The sequence below is a fragment of the Somniosus microcephalus genome, unplaced genomic scaffold (genome assembly GCF_052327205.1).
Source record: "Somniosus microcephalus isolate GS21.2 unplaced genomic scaffold, FLI_Smic_1.0 unresolved_chr4, whole genome shotgun sequence".
In the NCBI taxonomy this organism is placed as follows: domain Eukaryota; kingdom Metazoa; phylum Chordata; class Chondrichthyes; order Squaliformes; family Somniosidae; genus Somniosus; species Somniosus microcephalus.
In genome coordinates, this window is record NW_028225182.1 from 6589242 (window position 1) to 6596783 (window position 7542).

The window sequence follows — 7542 nt, forward strand, 5'->3', positions numbered from 1 at the left end:
AGCATGTTGTTTAATGATTTTTTGTATTTTGTGTTGCAGCCCCAAGTTGAGCAGAGGCGTGAGGTCCTCTCCGTGCTTGGGACCAGTTTGTGACAACTCCAAGTTGAGCAGAGGCGTAGGACCCTCTCCGTGCTTGCGATAATTTTTGAGTACATTGTGTAACTAAGATTGCAACATTTTGTAATAACTTATGATGTAAAAAAAAAAGGTGATTGTAAATTTGGTTTACACTGTATAATTTTACAAGTGTGTAGGGGTATGAGACCCCTTAGTGAAAACTGAAGTATCTGTAAGATGCCTACCGTACCATGGTTTTTTTTCTTGAATTTAAGGGGAATAGACGGGACGGGGATCAGTGGCAAATAGCTATTAGGTAAATACAGGGGATGGTTGTTTGTGGGGCGTCAGAAATCATTGCTCATTTCTTCAAGAGGATACTACAAGCAAGCTGCAAGTATCCAAGGGCGGACTGTAAGAATTCGCAATAATTTACAGTTCTGAAGATTCATGTTTTTTGATTAAAGTATCCCTGGGCGTTGTGCTTTTAAATTTCCAGGGATAAAATGGCTGTCACACCACATGGCCGAATGACAAAAGAGGTTTGGAATGCAGCTTTCTGTGTCTGGAGGTAAGGTTCAATGAAGACAAAGGACATTGCTTTGTTTATAAAGCAATTGAATGCTATTAGCATTTGTTTGTATATCGAGTGGATACACCTAAACTGCAGAAGAGACTCTTTGTATCTTGAATGGGTTTCCAATCACCCAGTACTGGACTATAGAGCAGATGTATCTCCCTTTTGTTTCAGCAAAGGGAGCTCTGAAAATCACATTAACTCAATCTAACCACTTTGAGTTAGCCTATCACAGCTTTGGGGTTAATTTTGCACACAGCCCTTGCAAGGCAGGATGTGAGGGGCTCACCAGGTATTAAAAAAGGGCTGAGCAGCCAGCTCGCTCTTTTGGCTCTTGGCTCTTGACTTCCTGGGACCATAGGTGAGCTCTCTCTCTCTTTGCTGGACCACATGTCGGCAGAGTTTCTGACTCCACACAAGGCAACCTAGCAGGTGTTAAAGGGGGGATAGTGATTTAAGGGAATTGCTAAGGTTGTTTAAATACATTGTAGCCATTGTATCCCTCGTTTTTGCCGTGTGTAGCCCCTTGATATATAGTTTTACAATTTGACTGTGTTCGTGTGGGATAGTTTGATATTGTGATTGTAGTTTCTTTTAGTTAATAAAGATTGATATTTTTTTCTCTCATCCAAACCACGTGTTCCGTTAATATCATTAATTATAAGTTCCTCCACTCAGAACTAAAGAAGGGGTAGCGATTCGAAAACGCTGTTTGTAAATTGGTTTAGAGTGCAGCAGCAAAAAGACTGCTGGCCAGGTAGATTACCTTAAACCAGTTTAAACGAAGCCCCCAGAATCCTTACAGTGGTGTGTTCAATGTTTGTGCAGTAACTCGGTCACCCAGTGTGAGCCTGAAAGACAATCTCCCAGCCTGGGTTCGAGCCTGGCCAATGGGAGCGTTGTGGCCGGTTAGCTCAGTTGGTGAGAGCGTGGTGCTAATAACGCCAAGGTCACGGGTTCGATCCCCGTACGGGCCATCAGGATGTTTTCATAATTTTACGCTTTTCCCGCACATTTTCAATACAAACTTTATAAGGAAGCCAATGCACACAGACTCTCACGGGGGATATATTTCGATTAACATCCTTTGCCACCGGGGCTGAGAGACACATCTTTCTGTTCATTTGTCTGTCTGGGTTTGCTGTTGAAAGTTGAACAGGCGGCCTGTTGCCGATAAGGGTCACAGGCAGATAATAGACAGACAGAGAGGCTCTGACCACGCGAGATGGGCAAAAGGCTTCAGTTCAGAACAAATGCATCAATGAATTGTTCACCCAGCACCGAGAGAGACAACAACCAGAGAAAAACACAGGAGGAAATCGATTTCAAGTGGATGCCTACCCGTACTTGGTGCCGTGCTTTCGCGAACACATCTGTTGTGTTCTCATGTAAAATATATAATTTTGTCCGAATAGTTTGCCTGGCGCAAAAGGATCTGAATTGCAAAGGAGCAGGCATGAAAAGCTGCGTTGATGTGCTTGCTGGCAGGAGACTAGCTGCAGCTTCTCTGGTGGTCTAGTGGTTAGGATTCGGGGCTCTCACTAGCGCGGCCCGGGTTCGATTCCCGGTTAGGGTAACAGTGCGTTTTGGGGCTGTTTAAATTGCCACCATGCAACGCACCCTTACGGAACAATGCTCCGCCCCTGATTCAATTTTCCACACCGCTGCTCAACGTCACTCTTCATACAGCGATACAAAATACACATCCCTGATTTCTGTAAAATGTGTGCTGTTTCAAAGTCAGCAGGAATTGATTTCTGTCAAATTTAGACTGGCTGACTTTAAATGTTGCCAATGTTTAACATGCAGCTCACAGTGTCAGGGCAGTCACGGTTTTTATCAGTCTTCCATGTATCTTGCCCACTGCATCTCCCTAACAAACTTAGCTTATCACAAGCACGGCTATCGATTAATTCATTGCCAGTGTGAAAAATGCAAATTTTGAAACTTACCAACGTGTGCAAGCCTGGAATCAGAGAGTCCGTGGCCCGTGATAACTTGAGCATTAAGATGTTCATTAGCCCTTCCTGTATTGCTCAGTAGCCCACTGTGTGAGGAGCTAAGAACCACGGGCATTTTCACTTCTGTGTGGGGCTCAGCACCATACCTGCAGCTGAAGATTGAACTTGATTTGGCTCGTGATCAGTGCGGCTCAGTGAGACTTCGGCCCGTCTCTCCCTTCACAACCCATCAGTGTGGAGAAAAGAACAGGGAATTTTACACATGTGTTGTGCTCTGTAACTTTATTTGAACATGTCATTGCATTTCACGCTGTGTCCAACACGGTGAGGTCCCCCGTGCTGTGTCAGCTTTGTATCTTTATCAACACTGCAGCTTTACATTAACACAACCTGAGCTCCGAGATCTGGTCGGGTCACATTGCCCGAAGTGAGGAATGAGCGAGAGTGGCAATTCCACCCGGGGATAGAAAATCCTCCAAAAGAACGACAGAATACTGCATTTGATGTGAAGCCAAAATATCTCAGTTGGGAGAGCGGTCCCTGGTTCGATCCTGGGTTTCGGCAGGTTTTAGTTACTTTCTGTCTCCTTCAGTACAAGAGGAGCGAATGAGGAGAAATTTTACGCTCCTGATGCCGCGTTTCCCAAACGAATGGGAGTGAAACCACATCGGACATGCTGGATCCTGCTCCAACCGTCCGCTGCAGGTTTGAATTCAGTCGGGGTCCCGCCGTCTGCTTTTATACCGGGACAGTGTTTGTGGGAGGGGCTGTGGTGCGATAATAAATTTTAGAATGAGGTTTGTTAGACCATAGAGCTGTCTTTCTGTTACTTTGGATTTACACTCTGCCCAGTTGTATATACGAACAGTTAACAATGTTTAAGCGATGTGGTGTGTTCAATGTTTGTGCAGTAACTCGGTCACCCAGTGTGAGGCTGAAAGACAATCTCCCAGCCTGGGTTCGAGCCTCGTTAACGGGAGCGTTGTGGCCCGTTGGTTCAGTTGGTGAGAGCGTGGTGCTAATAACACCAAGGTCGCGGGTTCGATCCCCGTACTGGCCATCAGCATGTTTTCATAATTTTACGCTTTTCCCGCACATTTCCAATACAAACTTTATAAGGAAGCCAATGCACACAGACTCTCACGGGGGATATATTTGGATTAACATCCTTTGCCACCGGGGCTGAGAGACACATCTTTCTGTTCATTTGTCTTTCTGGGTTTGCTGTTGAAAGTTGAACAGGCGGCATGTTGCCGATAAGGGTCACAGGCAGGTAATAGACAGACAGAGCGGCTCTGACCCCGCGAGATGGGCAAAAGGCTTCAGTTCAGGACAAATGCATCAATGAATTGTTCGCCGGCACCGAGAGAGACAACATCCAGAGAAAAACACTGAAGGAAATCGATTTCAAGTGGATGCCTTCCCGCACTTGGTGCCGTGCTTTCGCGAACACGTCTTTTGTGTTCTCATGTAAAAAATATCATTTTGTCTGAACAGTTTGCCTGGCGCGAAAGGATCTGAATTGCAAAGGAGCAGGCATGAAAAGCTGCGTTGATGTGCTTGCTGCCAGGCGGCTGGCTGCAGCTTCCATGGTGGTCTAGTGGTTAGGATTCGGCGCTTTCACCGCCGTGGCCCGGGTTTGATACCCGGTCAGGGAACAGTGCGTTTTGGGGCTGCTTGAATTGCCACCATACAACGCACCCTGATCTTTCCGCGCGAGGCAAACTGTTCGGACAAAGTTCTATTTTTTAGAGGAGAACACAACAGACGTGTCCGCGAAAGCACGGCACCAAGTGCAGGATTGCCTCCTGTGTTTTTCTCTGGATGTTGTCTCTCTCGGTGCTGGGCGGGCCGAAGTCTCACTGAGCCGCACTGATCCCGAGACAAGGTGAAATTATATCAAAATCAATCTTCAGCAGCGAGATGCTGGAGAGACAGCAGAGTCCCGAATCAAGGAGTAATGTTCGGATCCTGTTGTTGAATCTCATTTACATCAAACTCTCCTTGAATTCTCTGCTGGGGGATTCAGAGCTGGGGATCGCCTGTGAAATCAGCTTAAAACATTGAAACAACAACCTCAGTCCCTGCTCCCGGTCTGTTGCAGGGAGGCAGCTGGATGGCTCCGACCCAGGGACTCCGCTTGTGAGCAGAGTTTTCAGATCTTACCCAGTGCGCTACTGAGCCCCACACCACAGAATGTGATCAGTTTCCTTCCTCGGCCTTAGGCTTGTTAGTTTATTGCAACCGGTGTTGTACTGAGCTCCACAAAGCACAGGGAAAGCCCAGGCTCCATTCCCGGCCTGTGGTGTGTTACTCCATCTCAAGCAGTGTGTTACTGAGCCCCACAGAGTAGGAAGGGCCCAGGCCCCATCCCCGGCCTGTGGTGTGTTACTCCATCTCAAGCAGTGTGTCACTGAATCCCACAGATTAGGAAGGGCCCAGGCTCCATCCCCGGCCTGTGGTGTGTTACTCCATCTCAAGCAGTGTGTCACTGAATCCCAAGATTAGGAAGGGCCCAGGCTTCATATCCGGCCTGTACTGATGTTCTGACACAGTGCAGCCACTCAGAGCAGGGTGTGATCAGGATCCGTTCCCGGACTGCGCTCAGTGTGCTGATCTCACCCAGAATGTTGCTGAGCCCCACACAAATGTGTTACTGACCCGCAGACAGGGCAGAGTCCCATCATTGGCCTGTGCTCTGGTGTATCTGGTTCCCGGGGCACACAGTGAAGCGACCACGTGTATATCACATTGATGAACAAATACAACAGCAAAATAACTCGTGGGAAGATTCCAACAGTTGTGAGAAACCCAGACACCATGTTAATATCTCACCGTCACCATTGGTTGATCAACTGATCTAATGGCTCAAAGCGGGTTTTCAAATCAATTTGTTAAACGGATTTTCTTTCAGCGACTATTTCCATGTTCCGACAATGAATGTTACATTTCTTTAATTTGGGGAAGTAAACAGAGTCTTGCGCTTGGTGACCTGAGGCTTTATCTCGGTAAACTCCGGCTTTAGTATATGTTGTACTAACTCTGACTATACGTGTCTGTGGTGCAATCGGTTAGCGCGTTTGGGTATTAAACAAAAAGTTCGTGGTTCAAGCCCACCCCGAGATGTAGTTTCAGGTTTTCAAAATGTGTATTTTGGCTGCAAGATCATGGGATAAACTGTAGCACTGGGTACAATGTCGGTGAGTATGAGATCATCCACTGGGATCCGAGAAAGACATTTCGTAACATTTTCTTAATGGTGACAGACTAATAGGAACATGAGGAGGCCATTCAGCCCCTCAGCCCTTTTCCTTCATTCAATTAGATCCTGGATAATCTGTATCTCAGCTGCATTGGCCCGCCTTGGTTCCATATCCAGCTTCACCAGTTTGGAATGGTCTCATTTTTAGGTGCGCCTGGTGCCGCTCCTGGCCTGCTCTTCCACACATCTCATTGAACCAGGTTTGGTCCCCTGGTTTGACGGTAATGGTAGAGTGAGGGATCTGCCAGGCCAGGAGGCTACAGATTGTGGTTGAATACAATTCTACTGCTGCTGATGGTCCAGAATTGTACAGAGAAAATACATGTGTTTTATGAGATATTTTATTTTATTCATATTTAATCACAAAATTAATTCAACTTTTTGATATTAATTCAATTTTAATGGGGAATATTTTACAAAATGTTTCTGCCTGGTTTCTAACGGGACCTTTCGCGTGTACTCTTTTGATGAGTACATAAACAAATAGACTGTAACTAAAATAATGCACTCCTTCCCCGTGGCGCCCACCGGTCACGGAAGGACTCAAGCATGCTCCATCTCCAGGGCCACCCGGGTGCGAACATGGCCGTGGAAGAGAGGCAGGCAATTGGGCCGAATGACCCCCTCGACCGCCCGCTGCCTGGACCAATTGATGGAAGTTTGGCCAGGCCCAGGAGCAGTTCTATGAGGAGGTCCTCCGATCTGCCCGCTCCCCTCCGCACCGGGTGACCAAAGATCAGGAGCGTGAGACTGTAGTGCAGCCAAACATCGAGGAGCAGACCCTTCAAATAGTGAAAGAGGGGCTGCACCCTCTCACACTCCATAAAGACATGAAACACGGACTCCTCCAGGCCGCAGAAAAGGCAGGCGGCCTGGGAGTCCGTGAACCTATTTAAAACCATATTGCACGGGACTGCTCCGTGCAACACCCTCCAGGCCAAGTCACCTTTTGCGTGTTAGGCAAATGTGAAAACCACTACACTACGGGAACTCTGCTCCATGAGCTGTAGTAAGAACATCACAGGAAAGAACCGCAGTCTACAAATGCAGGTAATAGAGTCATAGAATCACAGAGTCACACGGCACAGAAGGAGGCCATTCGGCCCATCGAGTCTGTGCAGGCAATCTGTAGAGCAATCCAGTCAGTTCCATTCCCCCGCTCTATCCCCGTAGCCCTGCAAGTTTATTTCCCCCAAGTGCCTATCAAGTCTCCCCTTGACAACATTGAGTGTCTCCACTTCCAACACTTCCATCGGCAGCGAGTTCCAGGTCCTCACCACTCACTGCATATGAAAGCTTTTCCTCACATCCCCCCTGTATCTCTTGGACAAAACCTTAAATCTGTGTCCCCTATTACTTACTGCTCAGTAGGCCACTGAGTGAGGAACTAAGAGACCACAGAGAGTCAGAGAGAGAGAGAGAGTCTGAGACACACAGACAGAGAGAAGCAGTCGGGGAATTGAATACTCACCGCTATAATATCACGGACCTGGTAGAGGAAGTAGTTATGCAGTGCTTGGGACAAATGCTCAAACACACACAGACACAGGCATGTGTGTGTGCTCTCTTTGTGTGTGTATGTCTCTGATATCCATCTGAGTTTCATGGATTGATGGATGCTTTCAGCACCGTGGGAGGCCATTCGGCCCTTCGTGCCTGTGCTGTCTCTTTGAAAGAGCAGTCGT

At 47.4% G+C, this 7542-nt stretch overlaps 1 non-coding gene across 1 annotated transcript; it reads left to right on the top strand.

Moving 5' to 3' along the window:
• Positions 1-1537: 1537 nt before the first annotated feature.
• trnai-aau (transfer RNA isoleucine (anticodon AAU)) lies at positions 1538-1611 on the top strand. The gene has a single exon. It is a non-coding gene; the product is annotated as a tRNA-Ile (tRNA).
• The last annotated feature ends 5931 nt before the right edge of the window (positions 1612-7542 follow it).